Here is a 19,472-nt window from a genome sequence, read left to right on the forward strand (position 1 = left end):
ACACTCATGATGGGTCAGACATGCATGATCGGTCGGGACATGCATTCTGAGTCAGGCCCCTGTTGCCCTGCAGGAAAGCTGAGCCCGAGAGGGGCACAGTTCTTGGAGGCGGGGACAAGAGTAAACTCTGCATTGCTGGCGTGTCCCCCACACCCAGCCCTGCCAGACAAACTCTTCTTCCTGCCCCTGTGGTTCCTTCACCAGGTGTTACGGTCTCACTCCTGCACACGTCGAGATGAAGAAAACTCACAGTGCCATCACAGGACGACGGTGAGCAGACGGTCCAACTGCAGGACTGTCTGTCTGTGCCTTCACGCCCCGTCATCCAGTCCACTCGCCACACAGCTGCCCACACCACCTGCTGCTTGTGCAGGGTTTGCGTTTGCGTCTCGGTGCCTTTGTCTCTGAGAATGAAAGATAAATTACAGTGGGTAGGGTGTTTGCCTTGCACGAGGCCAACCTGGGTTCAATTCCCAGCATCCCATATGGTCCCCCGAGCACTGCCAGAAGTAATTCCTGAGTGCAGAGCCAAGAATAAACTCTGAGCATCTCCAGGTGTGACCCAGAAAGCAAAAAGTAGATAAGTTCATGGGCCACAATGAGTGTGTCTTTAAAGACGCTGGCTGTTACCGCTGCTAATGGGGCCGGAGAAATGGCACAGCAGAGGGGGCGCTCACCTGCATGCTGCTGACCAGGGGGCGATCCCCGGCACCCCGGGTGGTCCCTCGAGCACTGCAGGGAGTAGGTCCTGACTGCAGAGCCAGGAGTAAGCCCTGCACACCGCCGAGTGTGGCCCCCAAACAAAGCAAAACAAAAGATGTTGGCTGTTAAATTCTATAAACATTAACCTGCTGCAGATATAAAGAAACAGTAAGGGGATAGCAAATGGTTAAAGGTAGCAGAACCAAAGAATTGGTCGATAGAACCGAGCCTGCCCCGGTAGGGAGATGAGCTGAGCGTGGGGATAGGTTGGAGTGGAGGACAGTGCAGTGGACACCTCAGGGGAAGGCGTGGGTGCATGAAAGCCTATCGTGAACAGTATTGTAAACCACGCTGCCTTCCATTCAAAGACAGATTGGGGGCCAGAACTATAGTACAGCAGGTAGGGCGTTTGCCTTGCACGCGGATGACTTGGATTCAATCCCCTGCTTCTCATATGGTCCCCTGAGCACCACCAGAACTGATCCCTGAGTGCAGAGCCAGGAGTATATCCTGAGCATCACCAGGTGTGACCAAAAAGCAAAAAATAGATAAATAAAAAATTTAAGATAATTACTAAAATAAGCAACTTACACTTAAAAAATGAAAGAATGAGATAATGCAAAAAATAGCTCACAAATAATTTTGTCAAGGGCTAAAAGGAGAAAGAAAAATATATCAAGCTCCTTATGGTTATTTAGCAGCTAGTTGAAGTGAAGGGTCTCTGTCTCAACAAGAAGTGAGCTCCACTGGCCTCACATGCTGGGGGAAAGGGCAGCTGAGATAGAGAAGGGACCACCAGGTAAAGGATGCTTGGAGGGCTCGCTCAGTGTGGGAGATGTGGGCTGAAAGTAGACTATAGACCGAACATGATGGCCAAGAGAGAGAGAGTAAGAAGGAATGTGCCTGCCACAGAGGCGGGGTGGGATAGGGGAATGGGGTTGTGGGGGGAGGGATACTGGGAACATTGGTGGTGGAGAATGGGCACAGGTGGAGGGACGGGTATTCGATCATTGTATGACTGAAATGTAAGCACAAAAGTTTGTAAGTCTGTAACTGTACCTCACGGTGATTCATTAAAAAATGTTAAGAATTAAAAAAAATTTTTTTAAAGTGAGCTTCAGTCAAAGGAATTTTTAAGAAATTAATTTAATTTCCCAAATGTTTCCACTCTTTCTGGAACAAAGAGCAGTCTCGGATAATGTTCTTAAAAATGTGGTTCCATCGCTCTGATGATGATATATTTATATAAGTGGCACATGAAATTTTATATATTGCAATTTCCCGAGGTGCATGGCATCTCAGGCGGCTAAGCGAGTACAGTTATGTCAAGCGGGAAGTTTTCATGTCACTCTAAGATCCTGCTTCGAGCCGCTCAGCCCTGCACGGCGCCAGCAGCCAGCCTGGCTTTTCCTGCTGGTCTGTGGCCTTAGACCTGGGTGCTGGGCACAGACAGATGGCACGTCCGCTGCAAGCACTCCCGGGAGGGCACCTGTCCCCTGGCCTGTCCTGACTGCCTCTGTGGGCCTCTGTTCCCCAGCGACCTTCCCCCTGGCCGCCCGCTTCCCACCGTCCACAGAGCTCAGACACTTGAGTGGGGGCTGTTCTCGGGGAACTGCCTAGGACCCCATTGCTACACCTGCTCTGGCTTGGGGCAGGCAGACGGGTGGAGCTGGGAAGAATGCGGCAGGACTGAGGGCCCAGCAGGCCTAGGGGGTCCAGCCTAGGACCTAGTGTCCATGCCAGGACGCCCTCGTGGCTTATGTCTCCTCGGCTCTTGCTCTCGTTGTCCTGCTGGAAGCCGGGTTGCTTCTATTTTTTCTCTCTCTCTATTTTTGGGTCACCCCCGGTGGTGCTCAGAACTTACTCCTGGCTCTGCACTCAGGAATGACTCCTGGTGGTGCTCAGGGGACCTTACGGGATGCCAGGGATGGAACCCAAGGTTGGCTGCTTGCAAGGCAAATGCCCTCCCCGCTGTGATATCGGTCTGGCCCCCAGTTGTTTTGCTTAATGCTGCATTTCCTCAGCTGCCCGGGGAGGGAGTTGAGCAGGTAGGAATGAACCCGAGACGCTTAGGTGGCGTCTGGCCTGAACTCACCCCCAACCCGATCCCTAGCCCCTTCCCTCCACGCAGGACTCTGACTGGCTGACGGAGCACCATAGCCAGGAATAACACACCGAGCTGCTCGCTTGCCACCTGCCTGCCCCCCACCCCCAACACACCTGATTTTGTTTGTCTGTTTTGGGTCACACGTGGTGGTGAGGGGGTACTCAGGGCTTATTCTTGGCTCTGTGTTTAGTGCTCCTGGAGGGCTTGCAGGACCCTAGGGGGTGCTGGCGAGAGAACCGGGGTTGTGCAAGGCAAGCTCTCCGTCCTCTGTGCGATCTCTCTCTCTCTCTCTCTCTCTCTCTCTCTCTCTCTCTCTCTCTCTCGGGTGCCCCTTCCCTTTTCGCATTGCCAATAGCTGAGCCAGGAAGGAGCCCCTAGCCCCTAGCCCTCTGCTCTCCCTCCCTCTCTGCCCTGCTAAGACACGTGATGCATGACCCCCCTCACCCCGCCCCCTGCAGCCTTTGGAGGGCCTTTCTTCACTTGGCTGTGAAGGGAGAGACCTCCCCGCCCTCCGCCCTTCTAGCTTGTCCGCATACCCCGGGGATGACCGCCAGCCCCTGGACAGGTCCTGCCCACCAGGACGTGGGGCGGGCGTGAGTTAGGGTGGGCGCAGTCCCCCGGTGAGCGATGACAGTCTCCTGCACGGTGTTTCTCGGGAATATATTGCTCTAATCAACTTCAGACCCGGCCCGGGATGTCCTCCGAAGCTTCCCAGGAACCACCTGAACACGCATTCCCCGGAGATCTCAAGCCAGGACTCCAGAACCCTTTGAAATGAAACCGCTCCTTGAGTGCAGACGGGCCCTCCTTCTCATCGCGGGGGCAGTCAGAGAGGGCAGGGGGTTCTCTCGAGGGGCAGGGATTTGTATTTGTCAATCGTGGGACATGGCGGCAAAGGAAACGCATATTGATTTTTGCAAATGGGTCCTTTTTTACAGTCTACAAAGAAATGAAAGAAATCAGAGACTTCGTTTGTTATTGCCATATGGAACCGAGTGCGAGAAAAATTTACCAGCCTGCAAACCTGCCGTTTCTGCTCTTCAATCTCAGCTCGGAATTGTGTTTTTCTTCTTATAAATGGAAATCCCGGAAGATTTGAGTGGGGGCTTGCCCGCCCGCCCCTGACTTGGGGAGTACAGCGGAGATTCTCTAAGCTGGATTTGACCATCTCAATACCTCTAGCATTTAAACATCCTTCACCCCACATGGCCATATCTCTGAGTGGGTCAGATGGAGGGACACCACCCCCAGAAACTCTGGGGCCCGTAACCTGGGCCGAACAGCAAGCTGAGTCAAGGGCGGCACTGTGGCGGGGCAGACAGAAAGGAATCTGCTTTCTGCCATGCAGCTCTGCGAGGACCGGCCCTGGGGAGGAGGTAGGGTAAGGGCGACAGTACAGCTGCTGGGGGCTTGCCTGGGTTCGAGCCCCAGCACCACATTAGGTTCCTGGGAGATCCCTTGAGCTGAACCAGGAGTGATTCCCTGAGCACAGAGTTGGGGGTAAGCCCTGAGCACCTCCGAGTGTGCCCATAAGCCTCCGCAACGAAGAACACGACCTGCGGGGCCGACAGTTGGACGGAACCTTGGCTTTGCCTCTTTTTCTGTCACCTGGGACTAGTGACTTTGCCTCTTGGGACCACTGTTTCTTCTCCAGTGAAGGAGTGGTTTGTTTGCTGGGTATCCATGGGGATGCAGTGGAATAAGGAATGAAGAGCTCTTAGCCCAGTTCCCAGCACATAGCAAGGATGCAATGGAGGTAGCTGCCGTGACCATCATCATCCTCATAGCCACCGCCATCACCACCATCTCTCTCAGCATCATCACCACCAGCATCCTAATCATCACCATCCCCACCATCCCCACCATCAGCACCATCTCCTTAACTATCACCACCACCACCACGACCATCTCCATCTTCATCACCATCTTCATCTCCATCAGCACCGTCTCCATCATCACCACCACCACCAGCACCACCCTCTTCATCATCACCACCACCATCTCCATCTCTGTCACCTCCACCCTCATCGCTCCACCATCTTCCCCATGATCTCTACCACCATCTGCAACATTACTGATTGTGTATGACAAAAACTCAGTGGCGTCTGGGAGACGGTCCAAGGGGCTGGAGAGCAATTTGCATGCAGGCGGTGGACCCCCAACCCCAAATGGTCTCTTGAGCACCACCCAGAGGGACCACTGAGGAGGGAGTTGGGAGTAGCCCATTAACACTATCGACCCCAAACAACAAACAAACAAGATCACACCACTACAGAGTGATGAAATTGAAAATGTGTCTAGTTGTGGGGGCTGGAGCGATAGCACAGCGGGTAGGGCGTTTGCCTTGCACGCAGCTGACCCGGGTTCAAATCCCAGCATCCCATATGGTCCCCTGAGCACCGCCAGGACTGATTCCTGAGTGTAGAACCAGGAATAACCCCTGTGCATTGCCGGGTGTGACCCAAAAAGCAAAAATATATATATATATCTAGTTGTTTTGTTACCCACCCAGAGTTTAGGTCACAATATGTAGTTGTGGGTTTTTTTTTTTTTGCTTTTTGGGTCACCTCCAGTGATGCTCAGGGGTTACTCCTGGCTCTGCATTCAGGATTACTCCTGGAGGTGCTTGGGGAACCATAAGGGATGCCTAGGATCGAACCCGAGTGGGTCACATGCAAGGCAAACATCCTCCCCACTGTACTATTGCTCTGGCCCCACAAGATGCAGTTTTTGGAGAAGACGGAACAAGAGTCCAGTTCCATGAGGAACTTCTGAGACAACGGTGTTGCCGCTACTGGTTTGAGATGGTGACAGTCACTACCCGTGGGGAAGAGGAAACAGCCTTGGTTTCGTAACGGAATCATCCAGATAGATTAGAAAATCCCAGCGTCCTGGGGCCAAAGAGAGAGTAGGGCAAGGAGGGCGCTTGGCTTTCGCTTGTGGCCAACCCTGCCAGGGACAACCCTCAGCCCTACAGAGGGCTCCCTGGGCACTGCCAGGAGTGATCCCTGAGCACAGAGTCAGGAGCAGCTGCAGAACACAGCCTGGTGTGGTGCGAAAACCTAAAAAAAAGAAAAAGAAAGAAAGAAAGAAAGAAAGAAAGAAAGAAAGAAAGAAAGAAAGAAAGAAAGAAAGAAAGAAAGAAAGAAAGAAAGAAAGAAAGAAAGAGAGGGAGGGAGGGAGGGAGGGAGAGAAGGAAGGAAGGAAGGAAGGAAGGAAGGAAGGAAGGAAGGAAGGAAGGAAGGAAGGAAGGAAGGAAGGAAGGAGGGAGGGAGGGAAGGAAGGGAGGGAGGGAGGGAGGGAGGGAGGGAGGGAGGGAGGGAAGGAAGAAAAGAAGGAAGGAAGGAAGGAAGGAAGGAAGGGAAGGAAGGGCAGAAAGAAAGAAAGAAAGAAAGAGAGAAAGAAAGAAAGAGAGAGAGAGAGAGAGAAAGAAAGAAAGAAAGAAAGAAAGAAAGAAAGAAAGAAAGAAAGAAAGAAAGAAAGAAAGAAAGAAAGAAAGAAAGAAAGCTAACACCCAGACTTCAGCCCCGTAGAGTCTGAGTTATTGGCATGGCTGATTTCTGGCCACTCTCTGTCCAGTAGAAGGTCCCTCTGTGGCTTGCAAGTCCTCAGCAATGACAGTCAAGCCTCTCTGAGGCAGCAGAGAGATTGTATTTTGGGGGCACCTGCTGTCACCAGTCTGGGGAGTGCTCAGGTTTCCCTGTTGATGTCCGGTGAGGAAAGAAGCGCCGTCTGCCTCCCCTCATGACCCCCAACTCCCTCTTACCTGCATGTACCTCTGATGGTCCCCGGCGGCCAAAGGCAAACCCCAGACATCCGTGTATGTGTGTGTGTGTGGTGGAGTGTCAGTTTCTGCTCTATCTAACCACACTCAACATGAAACAGCAGCTGCAGGGAGGACACTGTGGCCAGAGAGTCCCTCTGGGCATTGGACGCCTGAGTTCCAAAGCATTACACATCTAGCTAAGGACCATCTGCTGAAGGCACTTGGTCGCGTCCACTGCAGGGTTCGCGGCAATGATTTGTCAATCTAGACACCCCCGCTTCCCACAATGGGGCAGCGCAGGGAGGGACCTGTGGCAGGGGCAGCTCCCAGGGGCTGAGCCTAGGTCTTGAGGGTGGGCTATGAGAAGTGGCTCAGGCTGGGTCCTTGGGCAGAGGGGGTCAGGCTCAGTGGGGTAGGAAGAAGGGGGTGGGGCTGTGCAGGCAGGAAAGAGGCCAGGAAGGCTAGGGGAACTGCAGGAACCTGGGGCCCGGGAGACAGGGCAGCATCAGCATCTGTGTGTCCCTGTCTCCGAGCCGCTCCTAGCCACCCGCCATGTGTCTGTCCATACAGCAGGGTAAATGTCACCCTGCTGAGTGTGGGGCTCGGGGCTGGTCAGCTCTGGCCCTGGAGAGTGGCCTCACCACTGTCCTCTAATCCCCTTACCTGCAATTACCAGGGATGTTTAAATCTGATCTCTCTCTCTCTCTCTCTCTCTCTCTCTCTCTCTCTCTCTCTCTCTCTCTCTGTGTGTGTGTGTGTGTGTGTGTGTGTGTGTGTGTTCATGTGTGTGATGTGCCATACCCAGCGGTGTTCAGGGTTTACTCCCGGCTCTGCATTCAGGCATGACTCCTGGCAGGCTCAGGGGGACCACACGAGGTACTGAGTATGGAACCCAGGTTGATGGCGTGCACGACAAGCACCCTAACCCTGCTGTATCAAGTCTGCCCCCGCCCCTAATCTGATCTCATTTCTTGTGGTTTGAAAGTCCCACCTGTCCGTGAGAGCACATCGTATTTCTAGCATTTCTCTGTCTGACTTAGAGACAGAAGCAGAGCGGAGTCTAGAGCCTCACGCTCGTTAGCACGATGGATGTTTGACAGTGGAGCTAAGAATATCTGGTGAAGGGAAGTTGGGCTCTTTCAGCAAGAGTGGAGGCTGAGGGGCTGGAGTGATAGCACAGCGGGTAGGGCATTTGCCTTGCACGCGGCCGACCTGGGTTCGATTCCCAGCATCCCATATGGTCCCCTGAGCACCGCCAGGGGTAATTCCTGAGTGCAGAGCCAGGAGTGACCCCTGTGCATCACCGGGTGTGACCCAAAAAAGCAAAAAAAAAAAAAAAGAGTGGAGGCTGAATGGGACCCCCGAGACCACGAACTCAGGAGGAAATCTCGTGACAATTGAGCATGGGGGTTGCCGTGATAGCTGCATCTGAGACCTGGTTACATCTTGTGTTCTGCCTCTGGATTCTATCCGGGGTGCATGAACCTGGCCTCAGAGCCACTTGGATAATGCGAGAGTTGGTGCATTATCTTTGAAGGCGCCCAGGGCAAGAAGTCCCTGTCCGAGCTCATCCCTTGTAAATATGTTTATTTCTTTCAAGTTATTTAGTTACCTATTTTGGGGGGAGGGAGGAGGGGTCACGAGAGCCCGGGGGGGGGCAGTGATGAGCCCAGCCCTGCAGGCAAAGCATATGCCCCTGCCCCATGAACAGGCTTTGCAGCGTCTAAGGGGCATTTCACTTGCCTTGCACACGGCCAACTCAGGTTCGATCCCGGCACCCCATATGGCCCCCCAAGCACCACAAGGAGTGACCCCTGAGCACAGAGCCAAGAGGAAGCCCTGAGTACCGCTAGTTATGGCTTCAAACAAACAAACAAATCCCCCTGCTCTCCTGCTGCTGTGGGTGCACCTAGTCTAAGCTGGCCTCTCTGCTCTCTGTCTTGTCTCCACGTTTGCTCGGGAATTAGAGGTATGACTGAGGAGGCAGTAGACTCCAAGGAGCCTCAGCACTCCGCCCCAGGGACAGAACACAGAGAGTCGCCTCTGGACAGTCCCACAAGCTGAGTCCGAGGGTGCCCGCGAGGAGCCCCAAACTTAGCACTGCCCCAAGAAAGAGAAAACGAGCTTCCTCCTGCTTGATTCTCTCCAGGAAACCTGGCCTGAACCCCCTTCTGCAAGGGCTGGGGTTCAGCAAGGTCAGGGTAAGTAGACGCTGTATTCCTCCTCTTCCCGTGTCCACCAGGGCCCTGCAGTCAGAGGGCTGAACCCCTCAAGGATGCTTGTGGTTGCCATAGAGACGCCGAGGTCCAATCAGATCTGGGCAACCCCGGGCTACGCCCACTCTTCCTGGGTCCGGTTCAAGCTCCCCACTGAGGATGAGGACCAGCATCGGATGGGCAGAACCCCTCCTTCTGGGTGCAGAGTGAACTCCACCTCAGGCTGGGACCCAGTGGGGGGGGGGGTCCCAGACTCAGGGTTCAATCCTCTGACCCCCCCCCCCCCACTGTGTGATCCCACCCTGAAGACAAGGGGTGCTCCCTGCACAGCTCTGGGAGCCCCAGGCGGTGCTGGGCACGAAAACCAGGGCCCTGCGTACAAAGAGGCCAGGGCGTGAGTCAGCCTGGGCTTCTGCCAGCCTGGGCAGGTCACGCACCGCGGGAGAGGTCCAGGCCCCGCCGGCCGCGCCCTCCCTGCGCCCTGCGCGCTGTGGACAGCAGGGGGCGCGCGGAGCCTGCTGACCGACCTGCCGGACCCCAGCGCAGACCCAGCTCTTGCACCACACCGCCTCACAGCTGAGGGTGCCTCTGCGCCTCCCTAGGATCACCCACGGTCAGACCGACCCGAGCTTCCGCGATGCCCTTCTGCCCCACGGGGTGAGTTTAGGGGACTGATACCAAACCGCCTTGGAAGACTTGCCCAGGCCGCCGGCCGGGAACAATTCGCGCCACAGGGACGGAGAAGGACGAGGGACGCCGAGGGAACAGCGCCTCTGGGCTCGGCCACTGATGCTCTCCCCTCCTCCAGCCTGGGAGGGTCCTCCTGGGACCCCACTGCCCCTTGCAAGCAGACACACAGACACAGACACACAGACACAGACACACAGAACATACACACAGAACATACACACAGATGCACACACAGATGCACAGACACACATAGGCACACACAGATACACAGACGCACACATAGGCACACACACAGGCACACAGACACACACAGATGCACAGACATACACAGACACACACAGACACATACATAGACACACACAGACACACAAGCAGACACAGACACACACATAGATGCACAGACACACACCGACACACAGACACAGACACACACTCAGACGCATACACAGACATACAAGCACACACACAGACACACAGAGATACACACTCAGAAGCATACACAGACACACAAGCACACACAGAGACACACAGACACAGACACACAGCACACATACAGACACACACAGAGACACACAGACACAGACACACAGCACACATACAGACACACACAGACACGTACACAGACAAACACAAACACAAATACAATACACAGACACACAGACTAACACACACAAACACAGACACACACAGACACACAGAGACATACACAGACACACATGGATGGACACACAAGACAGGCAGGCAGGCAAACAGACAGACAGACACACACACTGGGGCCTGTTGGGGCTTTCCATGGGGGAGTTGTCATTTCTCTAGTCTGGCCTGAGCCAGAGCACAGTTATACAGAGAAGGTCCTTGTTAAGCAAAAGAAAATTATAAAGAAAATCCCGTGTGTGTGTATGTGTGTGTATGTGTGCTTGTGTGTCTGTGTCTGTGTGTGCATGCACGCACCTTGTGTGTAGTCAGAGCTTTCAGTGCACGTGTTGTTGTTGTGTGTCAGTAGAACTTATCAAGGGTCTCCTGTCTCTACAGATCATTCACTTGAATGAACAACCCCCAGAGTGAACCTTCTATCAACCCAGGCCTGAACCCCGGCCCCTTCTGCCTGTGTACAAGGAACTGAAATGACAGCATGTAACGGCTGTGGGGAGGCGAGGGTTTAACCCTGGCACTGTCTGATCCCCAAGTACCACCAGAGGTGATCCTCCCCCCCTGCCCCAGTACCACCTGCTGTGGTCCAACCTCGAAGCCAAGCAAACCAGAACTTGCCTTTCATTTTATGATTTTGGGAGTTGGGGGCCACACCCGGCGATGGTCAGGGCTGACTCCTGGCTCTGTGCTCAGGGATCACTCCTGGAAGAGCTCGGGGGGCCATATAGGCAGTCAGGGGTGGAACCCAAGTCAGCGTGTGCAAGGCAAACGCCCTCCCCGCTGGGCTAAGCCCTGGCCCCTTGCTCTTGATTTTAGTCCCACATCCTGGAAAGGGCTTTGAGGCACGCGCCCGCCTTCCTCTTTCTGAGGGCTGGCGGTGTCTTTGGGAGGCTCCCTCCATCTCCCCTGGTTGAACGGGGTCAGGAGGGTGCCGTGTCCCTGCAGGCCTGTGTCTGTCTGTCCCCTGTGTGACCCAGGCACAGGCCAGCAGGGCCTCTTCCCGCCTCTGAGTGTGAACACGGTCTGCAGGGAAGCAGCCTGGAGAGATGCTCCCCACCAGCCCACTGCTCTGGGCTCTCACACGCTTCACCCCCACCATCCTCAGGGCACACCTGTGAGGTCCAGGCCAGCCCTACCTTCTGCCCTCAACACGGGGCCCGGGAGGCCTTCCCGGGCAGGCTGGTGGGCATGAGTACCCTGCCACTCCGCTCAGCCTGTCCGGGCCCAGGCAGGGATGCTTAGAAAGGAACTGGACTGGCCACACGCAGCTGGTCCTCAGGGTGTGCCCACCCTAACCCCCCGCCTCCCCAGCTCCCAGACCAGCCCCATCCATCCAGTGTGGCGGGGCTATGGGGCACTGAAGTCCCAGCCAGTGGTCACATCCCCCAGTCTATGTGGCCCTCAGGCCCCTGCCCCACTGTCTGTGGGTGGCCTGGCCTGGAGCGCAGAGGTGAGTCTCCTCTTGGGGCTGGGGGGAAGCTCTGTCACAGGCGTCCCTAGAGGAGAGCTCTTGGGGCCAGAGCGGTAGGACAGTGGGTAAGGCACCCGAATGACCCAGGTTCAAACCCACGCACTCATCGGTTCTCCCAAGCCTGGCAGGAGTGATCCCTGAGCACAAAGCCAGGAGTAAGAACTGAGCACTGCCAGGTGTGGCTCAAAACCAAATCACAGCATGAGCCTCAATCTTGGATTAGCTCTGGGAAAGTGTGTGTTTGTGTGTATATGTGAGTGTGGAGTGTGTGGCATGTATGTGTGAGTATATGTGTGAGTGAGTAAATGTGTGTTTCTGTTGTGTGTGTGAGTGGAGCACGTCTGTATACATTGCCTGTGTGAGATGTACATGGGTATGTGTGAGTGTGGTTTGTGTGTGAATGTGTGTGACTGGATGGTGTGTGGTGTGGGGGGGGTGTATGGGATATGTGTGAGTGTGAGGATGAGTGTGGGATGTGAGTGTCTATGCGAGTGTGTGTTTATGTGTGGTGTGTTTATGTGTGGTGTGTTATATATGTGGGGTTTGTGAGAGAGTGTGAGTTGTGAGTGTACATGTATCTCATGGTATGTGAATGTGAGTAGTGTGTGTATATATGTGTGATGTATGTGGGTGTGTCTGAGTGTGTGTGTGGTGTGTGTATATATGTAGTGTGTGTGAGCATGTGTGTATGTGTGAACTATGGGTGCAGGGAAGCTGATACAGCCCCCAGAGAACTTCCTTTTTTCTCTTCAATTCCCAGGAGTAGTGCTAGAGGCAGGAGCAGGTTATGTGGGTGGGGTGTGTGTAGAGAGGTGAGTGTGGAGGGGTGAGTGTGGAGGGATGGGTGAAGGGGTGAGAGTGGAGGGGTGAATGTGGAGAGGTGAGTGTGGAGGGGTGTGTATGGGGGGTGAATATAGAGGGATGAGTGTGGAGGGGGAGTGTGGAGGGATGAGTGAAGGAGTGAGAGTGGAGGGGTGAATGTGGAGAGGTGAGTGTGGAGGGGTGAGTGTGGAGGGTGAGTGTGGAGGGATGAGAGTGGAGGAGTGAGAGTGGAGGGATGAGGTGGAGTGGTGAGTGGGCAGAGAAGGCTCAGTGCCCCAGCACCTGTCTTGTATGTGTGAGCCTGGGCTGATCCCCAGATCTGCCAAACAAGGAATCAGTATCACTGTGGCACTGTCATCCTGTTGCTCATCGATTTGCTCGAGTGGGCACCAGTAACGTCTTGTGAGACTTGGTGTTACTGTTTTTGGCATATTGAATAAGCCACAGGGAGCTTGCCAGGCTCTGCCGTGTGGTCAGGATACTCTCGGTAGCTTGCCGGGCTCTCCGAGAGGGGCGGAGGAATCGAACCCGGGTTGGTGGCCGTGTGCAAGGCAAACGCCTTACCGCTGTGCTATCTATTGCTCCAGCCCAAGGAATCAGTAAAACACATAATATCTTGCAAACAGGCATTTCTTGTCTTGTGGAACTCAAGCCTGTACTTTGAAAACATGGTTTCAGACACGACACAAACTTGGCCGTTTTACCCATTTTAAATGTGTGGCTCAGAGGTAGTAAAGACATCTACTGCCATCCATTCCAGAACTTTCTCATCTTCCGAGACGGTCCCCATTAAACCCCCCGCTTCCCCTGCTCCCAGCCCACCTGCCAGCAGCCACTGTTCTTCTGTATCTGAGCGTTATTATTTAATTTTTGTTATTTTCGTTTATTCTTTGTATGGGGGAGCACTCCAGGGGACGCTCAGGGGAACATGCAGGCGGAAACGGAACTTAGATTATCCCACGAGAAGATTTTGGGGTCACATCCTCAGTCTCTGGGCTACATTTTTGCTGCTCTGTTTTGTTTGGGGCCCATACTCAGTGGGCCTTCCTGCTGGTCCTGGGCTCAGGGGTCACTCTGGTGTTTGGGGGTCACACGGGGTGCTGGGGATCCAACCGGGGTGGGCCCATGCAAGGTGAGCACCTGACCCGATATCGTATTTCCACTGCCACTCTGGCCTTAGTTTTTAAGATTGGTTAGTTCATGATAACCTGTCACTGGCACATTTAACAACCGTAGCATTTGAGCAGTAAGTGTGGGGAAGGAAAGCTTCTTGAGGAAAGACACGGCTTACCTGGACTTTGAAAACCCTTAAATCCCCTATTTATTCATTTCAAAGTAAATCCCAGCCCCTTCTCAGATGAAAGCATCGGCCGAGTTCTGTGAACCAGGCGAGACAGGTGCTGTATCGAGCTTTCCCGGTGATTCCAAGGAGCAGATACATTCAAATCTCGTTTTGAAAACGCACCTGAAATCTGACAGTTCTGTTCATCATTTCTATCTGATCAGGACACAGTGAAATTAGTCAAGGCAAGGTCATCCCTACAACATTAACCTAAAATATGTATTTAATTATTTGTTAATTAATTAATTAGCCAGGGTATTTAATTATTTGTTATTTAATTATTTGTTGACAAAAATCTAATTGATGAAGAAACAGAGATGCCGTAGGGGGAGAAACATTTAGCCAATGTTATTTAGGGTTCTGAAGTGAAGAGATGATAATCAATTGGTAGTAAATGTGACATTCTTGGTGTATGTCATAAACCTTGAATCTGAGAACCTCTGTTTTCCCAGCGCCCTGGTAAAGACATCTGAACAGCGCTTCTCATGTAAGGCAGCCATATGCTTATAATTACCCAGATATTGTAGACCCCCTGTGTGAAATGCCACATCTTTATTGCCCCTATTTGAATGTTTACAAAGTTGGTAGTAATTTTAAAAACTAAATCTGATCCTAACCAGGAAAGATAATTTCCTACCTAAGTGTGATAGTCTGCAGAATTTAGCCTGGAGCCAATGCTTAATTGTCCTCCCCCTCCTCCTCCTCCTCTTCCTCCTCCTCCTCCCTGTCCTCCCCCTCCTCTTCTCTTCCTCCTCCCCCTCCTCCTCCTCCACTTCTCCTCCTCCCCCTACTTCTTCCCCTCCTCCTCCTCCTCCTCCTCCCCCTCCTTCTTCTTCTCCTACTCCTACTCCTCCCCCTCCTCCTCCTCCTCCTCTCCCTCCCTCTCCTCCTCCTCTCCCCCTCCTCTTCGGAAGGATCCCAGCAGCTCACTGAGCAGGCGTTTCTCTGCTCCACGTCAAGATCCCCGTACCTATTAGCAAACTGCAATGTGTTTTTAATCTAGAAGATTTGGACAAACATAAAACATGTCGAATCATTACAGAGGAAAAGTGTTACCACAAATTCACAGTGAAATACAGTGAAAACGCGCTATGTCAAACACACTTAGCCTTTCCAGAGAGTTACTTAACACAAAGGAATTCTTAAGGGAATAGGAAGGCTGCTAAATGGAAGCCGAGAACGGAATTCCAGAGCAAGTGGTATAAATAGTAGGATGGCTAGAACGAACTGAGAAGCATCAATATTAACAAACACCCAAAGAGTTACTCGTGGTCACCATCGCTATTCTGTGATAAGATTGCACAGAATTCTGTCCTATGTAGTTACTAAGGATTTAATAAGTGACAAACAATTTGCATTAAAAACCCAGAGGGACAGTGCTAGAGAGAGCACAGGGATATGCCACTTGCCCGGCCTAGGGCTGGCTCCTCTTGACCCTAGGATAGGCCGCAGAGCACTGCCTGGAGTGGTTCCGGGCAGAGAGCCAGGTGAGAACCCATAGCACTGCCAGGTGTGCAAAAAAAAAAAAAAAAAAAAACGGGCGACAAAAACCCAGAAACACACATACGGTTCCCTCCTGCAGGGAATCTGAGCCCCGACTCTGAGCTGCCCCTCTCTGCTTGGCATCCCAGGAGCTAGGGGCACTAAGATTTCTCCACAGATGGAGCTTCTGTCCAAGTTCCAGACTCTGGCCAGGCCCAGCTCGTTTCATTCCTGGAGACCCACTGACCCTCCATGTGGTACCCCCAGTTCACACGAGGATGAGATGTCCTCTGCACCTTGGGAGAAGCATGAGTGTGTGCAGGCTGCAGTTCCCGTACAACTCCTCCTTCCGAACCCTAAAAGCTTTCCTGGATGTCCCTGCAGGCTGCCCTCCTGGGCCTCATGGCCTCTGGGCCCTGTGTTTCTGGGGCGATGGACCTGGGTGATGCCCCAAAGTGCAGGGAAGCCTTGCAAGTGTCCGGGGCATACGATGCCACAGACAATGGCACCCGCAGAGAAATGCTGGTGATGGCGAGTCGCACGGGGCCCTGGCCAGGGAGGCAGAGACCTGCAGGAGCATGGGTCTAACTGCCTCTTCTGACTCCAGCACCTTCTAGCACCTTCCAGCACCTGGCAGGCTGAGAAGGAGTTGGGGGGGGGGGTGCCCAAATCTCTGGTTAGCCGGCAGAGTGGGGAAACTGATGCCCAGGAGTCTAGGTGGGTTCTATCCTAGGGCACTGCCCTTCACTCCCTTCGTAGAGCTGTGACTCACTCTGGAAAGAAGCGGGTGTGTAACGTAAACTGGACACTTCCGTCTCAGTGAAATTAGGGAAGCAGAGAGAATTAAGGGCTTTAACGGGTCACGCTCACATGAGCCCCCTCCCCCCTTTTCATCACTTTGAAAAAAATTGAGTCACTGTGAGATACACAGATACAAAGTTGTTCATGATTGTGTTTCAGCCATACAATGTTCCAGCTGTGTGTAGGTTTCCCACACCAATGTCTCCATGCTCCCCACCTGCCAACGCCCGCCCCCAGGGCTGCCTTTATGGCAGGCACTTCTCTTCTTTCTCTTTCTCTCACACTCTCTCCTTCCTTCCTTCTGGGCATTGTGGTTTGCAATACAGGCCCTGAGAAGTTATCTTGTGTATCTCTTCACCTCCTTTCAGCACTCAGTTCTTGTCCAGAGTGATCGTTTCCAACTCTCATTGTCTTGCTGGCTCCTTCTTTATCCTAACTGTCCTCCGCCCATCCTTCCACTGGTGGCCAGCTTCCAACGAGGCACCTTCTTGGCCCCTGCCCTGGCCTCCTCTGCCTGGCCAAAGCCAAGACTTCCCCCAACTCTTCGTAAAGCTGCAGGGGCTGGACCACCTATCTTGGGCTCCACCTGAGGGACATTAACTAATGAGAGATCAAATGGCTTTATTTTTTATTTGGGTGTGGATGGGAGGGTCCTGGGCCAACACAGACAGAGCAGTGCTCTACCCCATTTCCCCTTTATTTTGAGGGAGTTTTCCTATAGATGAAATTTATGGAATATCCAACCCAGATTAGAGAAGAATCACTCAGGTCGAAGCAAGTTTCCTGAGTCGCATGTAGAAAAGATGTGTTCTATGCAGCACTTTTACCAAAAACACGGGACAAGAAGAGAAATTCTCAGGCCGGAGCAATCGTACAGCAGATTAAGCCATCGTCCTTCCCTGGCACCCCATATGGTCCTCTGTGCGCCAACACAAGTGATCCCAGGAGTTACTCCTCTGAGCATTGCTGGAGAGAAAGAGAGAGAGAGAGAGAGAGAGAGAGAGAGAGAGAGAGAGAGAGAGAGACAGACAGACAGACAGACAGACAGACAGACAGAGAGATTGAGATTCTCTGATTCTCCTTTGTTCATTTGTTTGCAGGAGTTGCTTGAAAACAAGGGTTCTGATTCAATTTGCTTTTGATCCCATAGCTATCTCTCATTTATGGAGTTTTATATCTCTAGTTTGTCCTTCCTGCCAAATGCAGTACACCTTACCAGTGACTTTTCAGTGACCTAGTACTCGCCTCCAGATGTCACCATCCCCTGCTCTTGGAAGAGCCGCTGACCATACCCAGTACCTGAAGGCCTCTGCTTTTTCAAGCGCAATCCCCGCTGTGTCCACAGTGGGGCAGGACACACCGCGGGCCCAGCTGTGGGCACCTTTCTTTCCACTGCAGCAGACAAGTGGAATCTGGAAAAGGAATGCTGCCCGCAGCCCCCATCCTACCCCGAGCTGCCAATCGTGACCTTGGACACGTCTATGTTCTTGATAGATAAAACTGGGGAAGAATCTAAGCCTAGTCTGAAAACTTAAATTCTAGAACTTTATTTTCGATCTTCCTGATGTCCCGAGCTCTGAAGTCCGTTGACTTTTTGCATCTATATTTTCCTTGTGCATGTGCACTTGTGCATGCACTTGCACACACACATACATGCACAGAGGAATATGGTCTTGCTGTGGCCACCGGGATGGATTCCATTTACACAGTACCCATGGGAAAGGAGCTCAGGCCACATATGTGACTGGGGCCGTTGTCACCATATCTGAAGTATGAAATGCCTCTCAGGGGAGTGAGCTCACGGCTCTTGCCTGGCATGGACCAGGGGCTGGCCGTCATGGGGAGAGTTTCAGTGCCCTTGGGCAAGACAGGCTGCCTCCTTGTCCCTTGCCACCAGCTCTTACCAAGGACTCTGTCGGCCCCACTGAGGTCCCAAGCCAAGGTCATAGGCTCCTGCCTTTGTTTTCTGGTTCCTGAGAACTTGTTGCAGAGAATAACTGCTATGGGCAGGAGAAGTCGGAGTGGCAGGAGCCGGCAGAGCCTTATATTGGGGAAGCATCTGAGACTGACTCACCATTAGGGGATTCATGGGGCGGGAGTGGGGATGGGGTGGTGGAAATGGAAGGAACCTTCCAAGAGGGAAGGGATGGAGAGAAGCCGCCAGGAGGAAGCAGCAGTCAGGAGAGGGAAGACAGGGCAGAGTGGGCAAGCCTGGCCTCCAGCAGAAGGGGTGACAGGTGGGCGGAAGGGGAAAGTGGTTTGTGCCAGGAGGGAAGAGTGCTGAGGGGGGAATGGGATCTGCAGAAGGAGCAAAGATCCTGCATCTTCCCATCAGGGAGGGCTGAGAAAAGGCATCTCTGGGCCCCAGAATCCACCTGAAGGCTGCAGGAAGAGCCTGCAGCTCTGCAGAGGGACCCAGTGCAGTGACAGCTGGGAAAGGAGAACCAGGGCCACGTGGCGGGAGGACATTACAGAGGATAGAGCAGGCCCAGGACCACAAACTGGTGTCTGCGAGGGTTTTTGCACAGCTGAGCGAGGGTTTTCCCCGGTTCGTGGTGTCCTCGGGGCGAGCACCCAGCATCACAAGGTGCTGCAAAGCAGGAGGGGCTGGGCCTGCCGGACCATGTCCATGGTGAAATTAAGACCTGGACAGCTGGCTGGAGGGGGGCAGGATCTGGTTCTGTCTATCTGGAGGGGAAGGACAAAGGTGGGGCAGACAGAGAGCTTGGACTGCAGCCTCTGACCATGGGCCCCAGTTTCCCCACCTGTAAAATGGAGATAAGACAGCAATGCCAAGATGCTTGGCAAGCTTAGATGAAAAGATGGACTTAGATCCCCTCTGGGAGCACACATCCCCTGGGGGCGGGGGTGGTCCTCCTCAGAGGCTGTGGGGCAGGACAGAGCCCAGACCTTAGATGGAGAAGGGCCTGCTCAGATAAACAAAGGATTTGTCCCAGCTGCCGGGGACAAATCCTGCAGGGACATAAAAGGGACTGAAAATCCAAGGGGAGAAAGAGAGAGAGAGAGAGAGAGAGAGAGAGAGAGAGAGAGAGAGAGAGAGAGAGAGAGAGAGAGAGAGAGAGAGAGAGAGAGAGAGAGAGAGAGAGAGAGGAGAGAGGGAGAGCGGGAGGGAGGGAATGAGAGAATGAGAGAATGAGAGAGAGGAGGAAAGAAGGGAGAAGAGGAGGAGGAGAAAGAGGGGGAGAGGAGAGAAAAGAGGAGAGGAGAGGAGAGAAGAGAAGGGGGAGAAGGGACAGGAGGGGAAGGGAGGGGAAGAAGGAGAGGAGAGTGAAAGAGAGGAGAGGGAGAGAGCTCCCTTGGAGGGTGGCTGACTGGGGACAGAGGACTTGGAATGCAGAGGGAGCTGAGACGGAGGCCTTTTGGAGGCCCGGGAGAATGGGGGTGCTTGGGAGCCACAGGCC

This window comes from Sorex araneus, chromosome 2 (genome assembly GCF_027595985.1).
Source record: "Sorex araneus isolate mSorAra2 chromosome 2, mSorAra2.pri, whole genome shotgun sequence".
NCBI lineage: Eukaryota > Metazoa > Chordata > Mammalia > Eulipotyphla > Soricidae > Sorex > Sorex araneus.